At 24.2% G+C, this 16,042-nt stretch overlaps 1 long non-coding RNA gene across 1 annotated transcript; it reads left to right on the top strand.

Moving 5' to 3' along the window:
* Nucleotides 1-14,052: 14,052 nt before the first annotated feature.
* LOC145843413 (uncharacterized) lies at nt 14,053-14,717 on the top strand. Its single transcript, XR_014370239.1, has 3 exons — nt 14,053-14,177; nt 14,326-14,425; nt 14,640-14,717. It is a non-coding gene; the product is annotated as an uncharacterized LOC145843413 (long non-coding RNA).
* Nucleotides 14,718-16,042: the final 1,325 nt, after the last annotated feature.

Raw genomic sequence — 16,042 nt, forward strand, 5'->3', positions numbered from 1 at the left:
TTGTTTCTGTTTTTGTGTCCTCAATTATGTAGTTTTTTGTTTTATATGTTTATTTTTAATTATGCTATTTATGTTTTGGTGTTTTTAATAGTTTATTGCTTTTATTTTCTAACTTTAATGTTTTTGGTTATCAAGTTGTTAAAACTTACTTTTGTAGCTTTCTTATCACCTAAATTATATTCTTAATAAACGAAAAACAATGTTTTTAATAAACTATAGCGAGCTTAAACAAGTAGTTTTATTTATTTCTTACTTAATTGATTGAATGTTTAAAAATATGTTATTCCTTTAAACGTTTTTCATCAAATAAATGTATATTATTTGTGTAAAAAAGAGTAGTGCATACAAAAATGATGGTAAGTTTAGTGCAAAAGTAACATTAAAGCTTAAGGTAAATTAAAGTAATTCGATGTAAGTTAAGTTTTCTTTATAATTTAACTATTAACAGAACGCTTGTAAAAAAAATATTTGTTTTTTTTACTTTCAACCAAAACGATGGATATACGGCTTATTTTAATTTTGTTGATTAACTTTTCTTTCACCATGTGTTTGAAGAAAAATTGGTATTCTAATGAGTACAACGAATTAAGTGCAAAAGGTTTTTTGAAAAGACAAAAACTCTTGAAGTATTCAACACAGACTAACTGGGATAGTGTACACGAAGGTTTGTTTTCATGTGCTGACAACGTTTATTAATTAAATTGTTAATATTCACTTTGCTAATGAATTTTTTAGTCGGAAAAGTTAATAATGACACAAATAGTTAACACAGCTTTGATTTAACGTTCAAAGTACATTAATTTTAACAAATAGAAGAAAAAAAAATATAACTAATCAAAATTGTTTTTTAAATGCTCGTACTTAAAAATAAAACTATAACCTTTTATTTTTACAGCAATAAAGAGAAACTTGGTTTACAAATAAATGATTTATAACTTTAAAAGTTTCTTATAATAAATATCTCGAGTTTTAGATTGATTGCTTTTACATTTAATTTTTTAATAACGAATGACTTAACAGTTGTAGTAAAAACCTTATTATAAATAAGATTTTTTAAGTATATTTTAAAAGACTTAAGTTGTTTTAACTACTTAAGCTTTTTTGCAATATGGATAATTCAAGAAGTACATATTTCTTAACTAACTTTATAACTTTTTTACAAAAGATGTTTTTTTCGTAGACCTAACTTAGTTCCACAATCGACCTCATTTACTTTATATCGCTCCTTTACTAAATAATTTACTTTTTTTGTCTCCTTGCTATTTACAACCCCCTGATTGCTAAAAACTCCCCCTAAGGTGGCGATATCGCCCATTTAAAGAAATTGTGATCTGGACTATAACAAAACTATAATAAGCTAAGTGTTTAGTGCATAAAATATTTTTGATTTTCTATCTTGATACTTTGAAATCTAAAATAAATTTTACTTAAAAATTAATAAACAGGACTACATTTTGGAAGACTCATTGATTTGTTCAATCTTAATGAAACAGTTAAAATTATTGGCTTTCAGCAGCGGTTGTTATATCGTGAAAAAAACTGGAAAAGCAAGCACTTGAGACTAATTAATTTAAACAAACCTTCTGAGCAAAACAAAAAGTTTGATGAGTTTTCAATTTTGTCATCGGATAGAAGTGCTTGGAATTGGTACCGCTGTACTGACAGCACTACGTGCAACATTACAGCAGAGGTTGCTTCATTTATAGAAATAAATCAAATTTTCAAAACTTCATCTACAAACTGTTAAATAAAAAGTATAAAAAAACTTTACTCACAGATCTTTACAACGAAATATCGGCTGTTGTTTAATTTGGGAATTAAAAAGAGTGTTAGTAAACCAGTTCTTGATTTGGTGAATTGTGACGGTGGTACTGTAATGTTTAATTTATACTTGACGGAGCAAGCTGGAACTTTGGATAGAAACATCACAGTAAAAAGTAGGAAAATCTTACTTTTTATTTCAATTGTATATATTATATTTATACTTGTAAGTTAAACAAGTAAGATCGAGTTATTTTAATACTAGTTTTTGAAATTATTTTTAACAAACTAAAATATTCAGCTGATGAAAACGTCAAAATTTCAATTGAATCAAAAGAGTATCAAAACATTTTTACAATAAATAAAGTTTCTAAAAATACGTTCAATATTAAGAATACTAGAACAACAGGTAAGTCAAACTTCAAATCTTAATTTTAATTTATAAATTGTGACCACTTAAACTAAAAAGAAAATTAAATGTATTTGAACAGTAGTTGTTATCATAAAACTAAACATTATACAAAAAAAAAAAACAAAGTACATAAAACATAATAAAAAAAGTTTTAGTTGAGATCTAATAAAAAGTATTTCAAAAAACTGAACCAACAGATAATATGTATTTTTTTAAACAGACAAGGAAAATTTAAAACATTTCCATTTTGAAATTCTGTTTACCAGCAAAAGTGGGAAAAAAGCGACTTGTGGTGTTTTTACCAATTTAATAAGCAACACTGGATATCCGTCCATTAGTAAGCATGTAAGTGTAAAATACTTCAATGTTTTTGCTTTTAATCTTTTAAATATTAAGTTAAATATATCAAATAGAAGTTTTTTATAATTATAAAAAAAAAAAAAATTATAAACAGATTTGAAAGTAATCAAAAAGTAGTAAAACTGTTTAAGGTTTCCGTATCAATAAATTTACTCTTTAATTCCTTGCCTAGATGAACAGAACCTTACATCAACTTGAGTGGGATGGCTTAGAGCCGGGTTCAATACTAACTACAATAAAAGCTGACGACAAGGAGAAAGCTCCTTACAACAAACTGACCTACTGCTTGCCTGAAAACAACAACGATCTGTATGGTCTCGTGGACTTGAACTCGACAAGTGGTGTAATGACAGTGAAGAAGGAGTTACTTAGTGAAAAAAGATCTAATATTCTGTTTGTTACTTGTTTTCATTACTGTTAATAACATTTAAAGTTTGCCAGGAGTTGTTAAAAAACATTTTAGTCTATGAGTTTTATTTAAACTTTAAAATATTTAATTTTGTTTCATTGATTAATCGCTGAAATTAGTTTTAAGTTTTAGTAAATAAAATTTGGATTAATTACTTTAAAGAGGAAAAGTGTTCATTTTCGACAATGGACCATTGTGGGTACACCGAAGTGTTATCATAGTTTCACTCAAACAAAGATCATCACAAGCAAAAATAAAACACAATTTTGAAATAAAATCTGTTTTTGGATACGATAACAATGGAACTTGTTAGTTTCCCTATATATATACTTGTTTATACAGTAGCTTAAAGTTTTTAAGCTGTTCGACAAAAATTATTTTATAAAACAAAGTAAATAAAAAAACAAAACTAGTCACATATCAAGCTGCAAAATAATAAGTTTCTCATTATTATAAATAATGTTTGATTGCAGTTTATTTGCCAAGCACAATGGTAGAAAACAAAGTAGTTTTTAATGTATCATCTTCAGAAGACGAATATAAAATTAAATCTGCTATGATATCAGGAACAAGCGATCTAAAAATTAAAATTATAGAAAACAAAGAAAAAAATTACGCAATATTAACAAATCGGAATTTCACGTACATAAGTGAGAAAAACTGGAACTTGAACATCGAAATTTGTTTTGATGAAGGGTTAGTTAGAAGTACTTATCAAATATTTTTCAAAGTTTTTTGTCTGTTGAATTTTTTTTTTGATTTTTAAACTGTTTTACACTTAAACGAGTAAAAATATACGAAAAACAAACAATGCAGTTTTTTGTTAATTTAGAAATAATTAAATTTTTAAAGTGAATAAAAAATGTTCAACTTTAAGATGCCTAACGAAACCAGTTAAGATAAGAACATTCAGCAATGAAGAAAGTACACCAGTTTACAAAAAACCGATAGTTAAACATAAAGTTGATGAAAATCAAAAACCGTACATTATTGGTAGAAGCCATGCACAATATTTTAATGGTTTACAACACAAGGTAGCTAATTTAACTTTTTAAATTATTGTTTATTGAACGATAAAAACGATAAAAACAGCGCTAAAAAAGTATGGTCTAACGACTTGGAACCTTTTGGTTATCGAGTCGTACACCACATGCTTATAAAGTTTCTTACGAGCTTTTACACATAATATTTTTATCATTTAAACATTTAAATCTTTAGTAATAAAATAACCATTTAAACGAACCAAAAGAACAGAAAAATAAACGAAAATTAACTGAATTATGTGTTAAAAAATGTATTTAAAAATTGTTTAGTATCATAAGAAGTAAGAACTAAAAAATATATATAACTTTAAATTAAGTTATAAAAGGAGTTGAATAGTACTAATAGCAACATTGTGAATACTTGAATGGTAGTTTACAACCTCTTTAAAGAAACTAAAAATGTAGTACGCTGAAATATCTTTACGTTTAGTTTTATCAGTATCTTGTGCTAAAAGTGTAATTTCTATTTAATCTATTAATTTTAAACAGTAAAAATAATTTTACATTTGATAAGATAAATAAACTATTGTTTTTTTTTAATACTTTTAAAGAAGTGAATTCTACCATAAATAAACTTGACTTTTATAAATGAAAATGTAAAGATAAGTACTGAAAAATTTATGCTTTTAATAAGAAACAAAAAACAGTAACAATATGAACAACAACAAACTCTATTATAAAAATATATAAGCTCTACTATTTTAAAATATACTTTTTTATATTTTGAATACTTGTCTAAGTCTAAAACTCTAATTCTAGAAAGCAAACAATATTTGCAAACATAAAAAAAGAAGAATTTTTTCTTTGACTTCCTCAGAAAAAGAATTTCCAATAATATATAAAAAGTGTTTAATTACTTTGTTTTTATATTATGAAGTTAAATAAACTTGAAACAAAAGACTTTAAACTGTTGAATAAGTAATTTGACAAAATACTTTGTAACTTTTGTTAGTGTTCAATATTGTAATTTTTTAAAATTTTTGTTTAAACTTTTTATTATAATAATTACTAATTTTACAGTTTTAGTATTTTGTTTTGTTAAAAGTTTATTTTTTAACTGCTAATAAAGTATATACACCTAGTATATGTTAATTAATGAAAAGCCGTTGATAAAACTTGAAAAAATTAAAAATAAACATTTTAAATTTATACTTTATGACACATAAAAGATAACAAAAGTTTGATAACAAAAGTTTGACTAATTGAAAATATCAACAATGTTATAGATATTCTACGAACTTGTTAACAAAACTAAAAAGTTTGAAGTGTCATCTACAGGAATTGTTAAAATAAAAAAACATCTTGATCGTGAAAAACAAAGTTCTTATAAAGTTCGTTTGTTAAAAAACAAAAATCCTAACTTTAATATTTAACTGTTATCAAAATAAAAGTTTTATTTTAATAGTAAAGTAATTAAAAAATGTATATATCTGTTATAGTAGTACAAAAGTTACTATTTTTGTTATTTCGAGCTGTTAAAAAAACAATTTTTAAAGTTTCAAATCAGTAAACGTAGTTTTATCATTGCTAAAAATAATAAATAACAAGTCTACGTTTTAAAAACGATGATTTTAGTTTATAAAGGTAGTAATCAATATAATATTTTTTCTTTAAAATTTCTCTAGGACAAGATGTTCCAAAACATTTTACAAATTTATATAATAACTCAGTCATAATTATTTGGACAAACTAAGCTAATGAATTTTTAGCTACTGATCAAAGCCTACAGTGGAGAAAATATTAAGCACTACTCAATACAACAATTTATTATTGAAATTAATGATCTAAATGATAATAACCCAATATTCACATTTCCAAGTGTAAACGGAAAAACTCATACTCAAATACTGGAGAAAAATAAAACAGTACTAGTTGTAAAAGTAAGCAAACAAAAATATTTACATTTTTTGTCCTGTTGTAAATTTAAGAAAATCTTCTACTTTTATTTCTATTATCAGGTACAAAAAAAATGTTGTTTATAAATTTTTGTGTCTTGTATTTTGTCTGTTTAATTGTCATAAATCTATTTTACTAGTTTGTCAGTCTATAATAATTCTTAAAAAATTTTTTTAACTTTTTTTATTTATTTGTAGTAATAACTATATAAACGTGTGTGTTTTATGTCTTGAGTATTACAATTTATTAGAAAGTATACAAGAAATAAGCATAAAAAACAACGATAAACAGAATGTCCTGTTCAAATGAATTACATTAAACTATCATAAAAGTAATATGCAAAGTTACTTGAAGTTGTAAAAACTTGCACTAAATATTATAAAAACATTAGTAGATAAACATACAAACAAGTGTTAGAGTTTTCAAAAAAAATATCTACAAAAGTTTTTGTTTTTAAAATAATATTTAATAGGCACACGATCCAGACGCTGATATAATCAGTAAAATTTGGTTTTGTTGGAAGACCGAAACTTTGTCTGAATACAAAAACTTGACTAAATACTTAAAACTTGAAAGTCATACGGGTGAAATAACTACAAGAGAAACTGTTGAAAATTTTACTGGTCCAGTCCTTTCGTTCAACAATGTATCCGTTGTAGTAAGTAAACGTTTTTGATTAATAAAGTTAAAAATAAAAAACAAAATTAAAAATAAAACGGTTACTAAGCATATAGAAAATAAGATAAAGATAACTAATACTACTTCAAATACTTCAATTGTATTTGGTAGTTAAAATAACTTTTCTCAAAGTGCGCCCATGTTTAAGTAGTGTGTATACATTTTTAGATTTAAAACGATATGATTTATCTTATAATTTTTAAATAGTTTTAGAATGCTGTTTTTTATTAATATAAGTAATTAAGTTAACCTAAGTATTGATTATGTTTTAGAAATTTGTTCATAATGAAAATATTTTTATGAGTTTTATTTTTTTTGTGTGCACAGTTATGTAAAAGATTAAAAAAATGTAAAAAGTGTTGAAAACCTTGAAAACCTGGGGAATAAACTAGCATACGATATAACATTAATAAGTTTTTTAGTGCTAAAACAAGAAAATAAAAAACAGATGATAAACAAGTTTAGATGGAGTAACATATGTTATTAATTTACTTTTCATATGTATACTAAAATTACTACATAAAATCATAAATATATTGAACAATAAATATTAAGTTTAAACTATAAAAACAACAATAAACAAACTAGAAACAAAATAGTTTAGAATAAACTTCCTTTAAATTATATAAATCTAGTAGTGTTGTAAGCTCGTGAAAAATCTTATTAAAACAGTTTTCTTTAATAATCTAAATACAGTAGAATCAAAGTTATAATCAATTTCTACGTTTTAGCTAACTTTTTTACAAAACCAATACAAAAAAAATAATTGAACAAAAATTAAAAAATAACAGGCTTATGAAACTTCTAGAAATAAACTACGACAAAACGAGATAATACTTAGTATAAATCTCGTTAAAGACTTAAATTCTTTGAACCAAAACAAAACAAATTATGTAGCTATTTCAACTAAAGTTGTTATAAAACAAAAAGATACAAAATATGTAACTAGTTCAACTAAAGTTGATACAAAACGAAAAGAAACAAAATCAGTAACTAGTTCAACTAAAGTTGATTCAAAACAAAAAGAAACAAAATCAGTAACTAGTTCAACTAAAGTTGACACAAAACAAAAAGAAACAAAATCAGTAACTAGTTCAACTAAAGTTGATACAAAACAAAACAACTTGACAAACGAAACTAAGAATGATTCCATGACGACTACAATACAACTAACAACAATTAAAAATATACTTAGAGAAAACAATGACGATTTGAATCTTGGTTTATCAACTAGTAAAACTATTTTGATAGTCTCAGTTGTTACAGTACTCGTAGCATTTGTTGTAGTTGGGCTGATTATCTTGTACAGGGTAAGTTTTTTTTTTCGTTTTATTTTTAATGATATTCTGCATCTATTTAATGTTTATTTCAGGGACGACAAAGAATCTACAAGGTTCATAAAAATTCTCAAGGTAAGTAGTTTTTTGTTACAACTTAAAATAAAAAATCATATTTGGTAGTTTAGCAATAATAGCAGGTTTTCTATTTATTTTACATGTAAATAACAAAAATCTACACAAAACATAACAAAAAGCATTGTTTACGTAAATTAAAAATATTTTCAACGTTCTTACTGCCATTTTCAGTTTAGATGATAACAAAAGTAAAGAACAAAAAGTTTTGTTAAAAAAGAATTATAGTATATTTATACATAAAAGATAACGTAGATGATTATTAACTTAAAGTCTTTTTTTACAAACAGAGAGTGAACCTATTAATACAGATGAAGAAAACTGTTACGAAATGACAGTAATACACTAAGTAAAGAACTACAAAAAACAGAACAATTTATTTATTTTCAGATTTTAATTTCATTGCACATAGTTCTGAACTAATTTATTATGTGGTGCTTGAAAAGAAAAAGTATATTAATAAAATAAACATTTTTATTACATTTTACATATTAATTGTATAAACCATAAAGTAATTTTTTCACTGGAATTTTTAGTATATAAAAATACATAATTTTGATTAATTTAAATGATTTCTGTTGAAAAAAACAAGTTAAGTTCCATTTTTTATAAGCTAGATAAGTTGATTGAAGCTATATGTTTTTTCTTTTTGTAAAATAAAATACGTAAACATGTTATTATATTTAATGTAACTATGTTTTTTTAAATATAAATTTAAGTTGTTTTAAACTTTTCCAGTAAAGTTTCAATCTTTAAATAAAATTTTTAAAGTTTGTAACAATCAATGAATAAATTTTAAACTGTATAAAAAAATTTGACTGTCTGAACTCTTACTTAAATTTTAAAGAGTTAAGTTACAACAATATTAGTAAAAAAAAATATATATAGTACAAAATAAAATAATGAGTTTTTTCACAATATTTTAATTAACTACTATTGCTAATTAAAAATCCGATTTCAATGAATTTTAAACATGATTTTTTATAAATTTTTAGTTTATTTTAAGCTCTGACGAGATTTTTGAGCGAAACTTAGTTTGCCAAATAAACTTTTGAAAAAATAAAAAGTATATTTGTTTTCCTTTTCTAAAAGTAGATACTTCAAACAGTAAAAGTAAAACAGTTTATTCAAAAACCAAGCAAAAATTCAAAAGTAAATATAATAAGAATTAACGATTTCTTAGAACTTTGCTTTAATAATACATACAGAATTTCTAACAGTAGTTATCTTGTTTCTTGAGTCCTTAAATTACTCTAAATTTAAGTGAATTTTTTACTTAATTTTAAAGAAATATCACTCGAACTTTTAAATTTTAATCTTTGGCTATTGAATTACAAAAAAACAAGCGCTCAAAAAGTTTGGTCCAAGGACCTGGTACACGAAAATACACTCATTAAAAACACTGGTTTTCTAGTTATACTCAATGGATACAGTTCAATGTCTTGTCAAGGACTAGTGTTTACATAAATAATAGCTCAAATATGTTAAAGGTTGAAACTGGTGTAGTTTTTAATCAGTTTTGTTCAACACTATGCTTAAAAATATTAATAAAGTCTTTTGCCTATTGTGTTTATTCAAAAGAATAATGTTTTAAACTGACTTTACGATTGGTTTTAATTTCAATATTAATTGTTTTGAATATTTTTAATAGTATACTTATTATATTCAAAAAATATGTCAAAACACAATATATTTGTAAATATATGCTCATTTGTTTGTTTTGATAAGTTAAAATCTGTTTTTAAAACAACGAAAATTATTATTTACCAACCTTTTTTATAAATTAATTAGTTTTAACGATAAAAGTTCTATACTAACATTTGAAATTTTTTGTTAGAAAACTTAGTTATGCAAATATTTCGTATTTGATTTTTAATAGATTGAGTACCTTTTTTGCTGTTATTAATTAGAAAAAAATTAACTGTCTATCAAGGGAACGGGTCTAAATTGCACAAATACGAAATTTCACGAGGTAACTAAATTGCACAAGAACAAAATTGCACGAGTGCACAAAATTGCACGAAGCCAAATTTGCACGAGGGAACAAAATTTCACGAAGACGATTTTTCACCAAAGGTCAATTTTGCACGAGTTACTTTTTTGCACGAGAGTAAAAAAGTACAGAAAAAAAAAATAAAAAAAACAAAAAAAAATATTAACAAAAAAAAAGTGAAAGCTATTGACCGAGGGTAAGGGTTAGGGGTAACAGTAATAGTAAAAATAAAAATAAAAACAATTGAATAAAAATAAAAATTATAAGAAAAAGCTGCCGACCGAAGGTAAGGGTTAGGGGTAACAGTGACAGTACAATAAATAAATAAACAAGTAAAAAAAAAATTCAAATAAAAAATTTAAAAAAAACTTACTGATCGAAGGTAAGGGTTAGGGGTAAGAGTTATAGTAAAAAAAAACTTAATAAAAAAAAAAAAAATAATCCGTGCAAAATTGTCTCCGTGCAAAATTGTCTGTTCGTGCAAAAGTGTCTTCGTGCAAAAATACCTTCGTACTATTTTGTGCACTCGTGCAGTTTAGTCCCTTCGTGCAATTTTGTACGCTCGTGCACTTTAGACAGCTACCCGTCTACCAAAATTAGTCAAATCTGTAGAAACTATATTTATTTAGCTAAAGTTACAAAAAAAAAAAGTTTTTCCTTTCTTTGTTTTTATCTTTTGCCGTGATGTAGAAACTACGATCGTATATCACTTAAGGTATTGTCAATAAAGATAGTTACAAATTGAAATATTGTCATTTTAATGAAATCTTTCTAAATTATCAAAAGAAATACCCATTAACAAAATTATAGTAATATACGATTAATTTTTATATCAAATTAAGCAATTTTCTAATCGTACTATTATATTCGACCATATTTTATTCAAGTTGTATAGTTAAAAACATAAATTCAAAGTTATCTCTGTCTCTTTAAACTATTTTACAACTACTTGTTTATACATAAGTAGCTTTACTAAAATTAATTTATTTTAATTTCTAAAAGAGTAAATAAAGTTTAAAATTTCTAAGTATCACCCTAAAAAACATACATTTTTAATTTATGGCTTGTAAGAAATTTTTAAATATAATTTTTTTTAAGGTGCAGTCATGTAATTTTAAATATGTTTTGTAGTAAAACTGTAGAACTGTTTTTAATACTGAAATATTCTACTTTAGCTATGTTGTAATGTAATTACTTAAAAACAAAAAATCAGAAAGAACAAATACAACTTTTCATTTCTTCTGACATTCTATTACTAAATATTTAACTAAATTCGTTTTTACTTTTTAACTGGTTCTATTAAGTTTCCAACAAAAAATAATGTTTAAGTTATAATTTATTTTTGTATATTTGGAATAAAACAAAACTAGATTATACTAGTATTTTTAATACTATTTTCTAAGATTTATAGCTGAATTAACAAAATAAATATGTTGAATACGTTCTTTGAACACGTACCTAAGAAGTACCAGTTTAAATTAAAAAAATAATTTTGAACATAAGTTTATTTCTCAAAAGTACGTACTTAATAGAAATTGCGTAATAATTATAAAGATTGTTTTTTCTAAATCTATCAAAGTTTATACTTGCTGTGTTTTATGTGATTTAATTAAGTAAAATTTTGGTAGGAGATTTAAAAAAATCATAGTTCTTGTTTATTATTTTTTATGGTTCTCGTGTTAAGCTTTATTTGTTGCTTTATTTAATATGAGTACTATAGTTTAATAAAAGTTAACAGTACATAATACGTAAATCCTTTCCAAAGTCCTATATGTATACCAGACTTTAACAATGTTTTATCAGTAGAAAATAATGCTCTCAAATATGATGCAAACAAATTTATGACAAAACAACACTGTTTTTTAAGCTAACAAAAATTATTAAATAAAACTCTTGTGATCAATGAAATATATTTACAAAATTGAAAACTAATTTAGTATAATTAAGTATTAAATTATCAAACAAACAAATCTTGTCGAAAAACTAAAACAAAACATATCGCAGGCAAATAGTCGATGAAGTTTTCTGAATATTAGTTTATTTTTGAATCAATCTAAAAGAGCACTGACATAACGTTGCTAAAAATATAAAAATAACATATATACAAGCTAGAAAGTTTTCCGTATTGTTTTATAAAAAAATCGATACTATATACAAAATTATTTATATGATATGTTTTCATTATTTTCTAATGTTTTTAACAATCAGACTAACTTAATTTAGGTGAATATATATGTATCTTCTTCTGTAATATGAACTTAATTAAAAATAAGATCTTAAAAAGATTACCAGTATCCATCAATGAATCATCCTTTAGATATGATAATTTTGAAAAATAAACTTATAATGTGTTTATTTACTTAATTATTTTTAAATTAGTCGTTTAAACCCAAAAATAAGTACCTTAAAACACGATTTTTTATTCAAAAAATCACATTTAAACGTTTTGATTTTTAAATTTTATTTAATAATGGTTATTTATTAAAAATGACCTACCATTGTTTCATAAGTTCATGTATATACATATTGTTTATTGAACGACAAAAAAAGCGCTAAAAAATATTTAGTTCTAGAACCTGGCGTAAGAAAAAACTTTTCGGTTATCGACCCCCCTTAGATACAGTTTAATGTCAAGCAGAAAATAAAACAAAAAGATTCATATTAGTAATACTAACTTTAATAATATGATAGATTTTAAAAAAAAATTGTAGCTTTATAATAGCTAAGATACTACACTGAATTGATAAACTATAAACTTTAAAGAATAAAAACTTTTTAGTTTAAAACATTTGTAAGTTGTGTGCATGAAAAGCTTATGATGGTTAGGAAAAATAAAATTACTACTGCTAATGAAGACGCATATAAAAATATTGAAAACTACCTTTTGATATACTTTAAATCAGTTGTAACTGTTGTACATACTTTAAAAAAACCGTCGTGTTTGTTTAAAAAATTTTAAAGTTACTAAACTGTTATATACTTTTAAAAGTAAACTATGCTTTTGGTGTTCGCTAAACTTAACGTTTTAAATTAGATCAGAAGCGTGTGAAAAGGTTATTTGTGTGTTAAAAAGATACTTTTTTTATGAAGATATTAAATACAAGATTTCTGAAACTATAAAAAAAAAAAATATATTTTTACATAAAAACATTACAATTTGAAAATATTTTGCACGCATTTTTACCTGCAAAAACAAACACATTGCGTATCACGACGATGAATAAGTCTTCAAAATGCCGCAAGCAATTGCTACTTAAAAATTTATGACGTATAAAGTGCTAATGAGATCCCTTTTAGAAAAAAATATGAGGAAGTTCAACTGTAATGACTGCGAAATAATCTTTGGTCGCCGTAATTAAGAACGATGTTTTTGTGGGCTCATTTTTATGTTAACACCAGACCTTAATTAATCTGAATTTATATATTTGGAAAAAAGCAATTTACTTACGCGTGAGTACACCAATTTTTTTGTTGTTAGCTTTAAATATTTTAGGTGCTACTTTGGTGTTATGATCTTCTCAATTAGCATGTTTTTTATTTTCTCAATAAAAAAGAAGAAAGTTTCACCTGTACAAGTATATAAAGGTTTGCTTTGGCAAAGAGCTAAATCAAAACAGACAAGACACTTTCAAAATGGCATCTTTACAAAACGTGTACACAGTCGTAATAATCTTAAAAATTTTACTTATAAGCGGCTCGTTGGATGAAACTTTTACAAATAGGTGCAACAATTTCGGAGGTGATGTGAAAAGAGACAGTAAAGGCGAACATTGCAAGTGCAGTCGACTCCAAAACGCGCTACAACTCGAGATGAAAACAACGGTTCCGCCCAGATTTGAGAACTATGTGAAGTTTGAAAACATTGATAAGTTAGTTGTTAAATATTCCGGTTTATTTAAATGCAGATAAAAAGGATTAAAACGTAATATTTTATTCATTGAAATAACTTATGTTTAATAACAATTATATAAGCAAGATACGCACCAAGTTTATAAACCAAGTTTTGATATATAAATTTATTTTAACACATATATTTATAAAACGTAAATTACATATACTTATTAAAATAAATGTTTTTGCAGTAACCCATTCTCAGAGTGCTACAATATTAAATCATTTGAAAAGATGTTGTTTTGCCAATGCATTTACATGAAACCAATCAGCCTGGTTGTTGCGAAATCTTCAAAAACTAAGCACTCAGTTAGAAAGTACAGTTAGTTTTGTTTGAAGAATATTAGAAATCAAAATTCATTACAGTTTATATATAAATGCATATACACCCTAATATTTCTGTAAATTAAGCAAGTAAAAAAAATAATTATTTTCGCGGTAAATGGTTTATTATAAAAAAAATTAAACAGTTAAGTTTGCAAACAAGTGCAAAAATCAAAACATGAATGGAAAAATGTACGGCGTATTTGTTCCAACGAACTTTGGGGCAAAACCTCAATGCACACCAAAGTGAGTTCAGTAAATAAAAATAACTAGGACTGTAAAGAACTTTTGAAGATAAATACAGTTAAAAAACTTTAAACTTTTAGTTTTTGTGATAATAATGTTTTACAGGTATCAAATTTACTGTATATTAAACATTTAATCTTTATTTTATCAGTTATTCTAATATAGGTATATAACTTGTATTTTTTATTATTTAATAATGTAAAAAACAAACCAGGTGCTTCAATAACTACAAAGGAATTCGTTGCCAAACGTTTAACGCCATTTCTTACTCAAAATAATTTTGTAAATCCACTTTTAGTGTGCATAAGTAGTGCACATCTAAAGACCTCTGCGAGTAGCAATATTAGTTGTTAAAGAGTAAATTAAATAAAAGTTTAATGTTTCATCTTTAACTTCTGAAAAGTATACATAATTTCTAAAGAACTTGAGTTTTTGTTTTAATTGTTGTAAAATTTTAATTAACGAAACACCAAAATAACAACTTAAAAAGTCATTTTTTTTTAACTATTTAAAAGATGTTTTATTTATTTCTGTATTTATTTGCTTTATTTATTTTCATTGTTGAGCTACTTAAATTTTTTATTCTAAAAACTAAACAAATAAGCGTTGATTAAACCATTTCTTTACGCAAACGAATAGAATTACTTAAAAAACTTGATAGTGTTTAAAATAAAACTTTTAAAAACATTGTCTAGCTGATAATACTCTTGTTTAAAATTTTGACGCCATTTCAAATTCTTAAAAATCGAATTCCGACATTTAAATTCTAATTGATTCTCAAGATTTTTTCAAATACTATGTTCACAAAGTTATTTTTACGTGTTAAAACTTTTTGCACATTTTACACTATTTTATTTACTTTTTATTTTTAAGATATAACCCATTGAAAATCTTAAACATGAATCTTAGTATCTTTTTTGATTTATATTTGTTGCACCAAAGACTGAATCATATACTGAGCTAAATTTTTAGCCTGTAAATAAAGTTGAAAACTGTTTAATATATTTTTAATTTACTTTAAGTGAAAACAAACTATTTGAACTTTTTTCCATTTAGTTTTATTAAAATTAAAGTACTAAGCTTTAAATTATACATCTTGCTAAGTTTTAGTTACTTGGCAATTTTTTTTGACTTAAGTTTTATATTAAATATCATAAAAGGCTAGTTTAAAATATAACACTTGTCTTAAAACTTTCAAAACCTGTTGGCGAGTAATTTATTTGATTTGGCTAGTTTAGAATAAATGTAGATACCAATTTTGACTAGTTTCTTAATAATGTATCGCTTATTTTATGTTTTTAACCTTATAAGCAAATAATTAATGTTTTATTTGATTCCAAACAAAGAACTACTTGGATCCTTCTCATTAAAATAAAAAGTTACACAATAGATTATATTAAAATTGATATGTTGTCAATAACTAGTTTAAAAAAATAAAAAAGAAGCAATTAGCAAACTTTTAGTTTTATCGGTTCGGTTAATTTTTTACACAATGAAAATGTATACATGTAGATCATATTTTGATAAATTTGTTGTTGGTTATTGTATTAAAAAACTAAAATTAAATAAAATAGTTCAGGTACATATTTATTCTCGTACTTTTACTTACTGTCGCAT

The sequence above is a fragment of the Thalia democratica genome, chromosome 8, assembly GCF_965202585.1.
Source record: "Thalia democratica chromosome 8, ktThaDemo2.hap1.1, whole genome shotgun sequence".
Classification (NCBI taxonomy): Eukaryota; Metazoa; Chordata; class Thaliacea; order Salpida; family Salpidae; genus Thalia; species Thalia democratica.